This window comes from Antrostomus carolinensis, unplaced genomic scaffold, assembly GCF_000700745.2.
Source record: "Antrostomus carolinensis isolate BGI_N321 unplaced genomic scaffold, ASM70074v2 scaffold32412, whole genome shotgun sequence".
NCBI lineage: Eukaryota > Metazoa > Chordata > Aves > Caprimulgiformes > Caprimulgidae > Antrostomus > Antrostomus carolinensis.
The window spans coordinates 1-468 of record NW_010299560.1 but is presented as its reverse complement, the minus strand read 5'-3'; positions in this window follow the sequence as shown (position 1 = coordinate 468).

Here is a 468-nt window from a genome sequence, read left to right as displayed (position 1 = left end):
CCACACTGTGAGCATCTGTAAAGCAAAGCTAAATGATCTCTGTTACCTCCCTACCTGCTTAGTCGCAGACGTTATTAGCATCAGCGATTCAAACAGACCCTGATATTACATTTACATGAGCGGCACCAAGCAAGCAGAGACGTGGTTTTGCGTTCAGCCCGTCAGAAGCAGCACCAGGCTCCTGCTCCGGTGGGAATTTTACTGTTCTATTGACAAAATGGGCAAAAATACTGCAACAGAATAAGGTATTTAGAACTTTTTTAAGAACCAAATACAAATTGGACTTGCCAAGCAGGAAACAAATACGGGATTGACTGATCCATTCAAAATCGAATGAAAACGAGAGATTTCAAGGGAAATTCATTTTAAGAGCTCTAGATTAACACAGGTCTCTGAGGCTCGGGGCTTTCCCTCCTGGGCAGAGACAGGAGCTCACTCGCCTGTCTCGGAGATGAGAGGAGCCCTTCC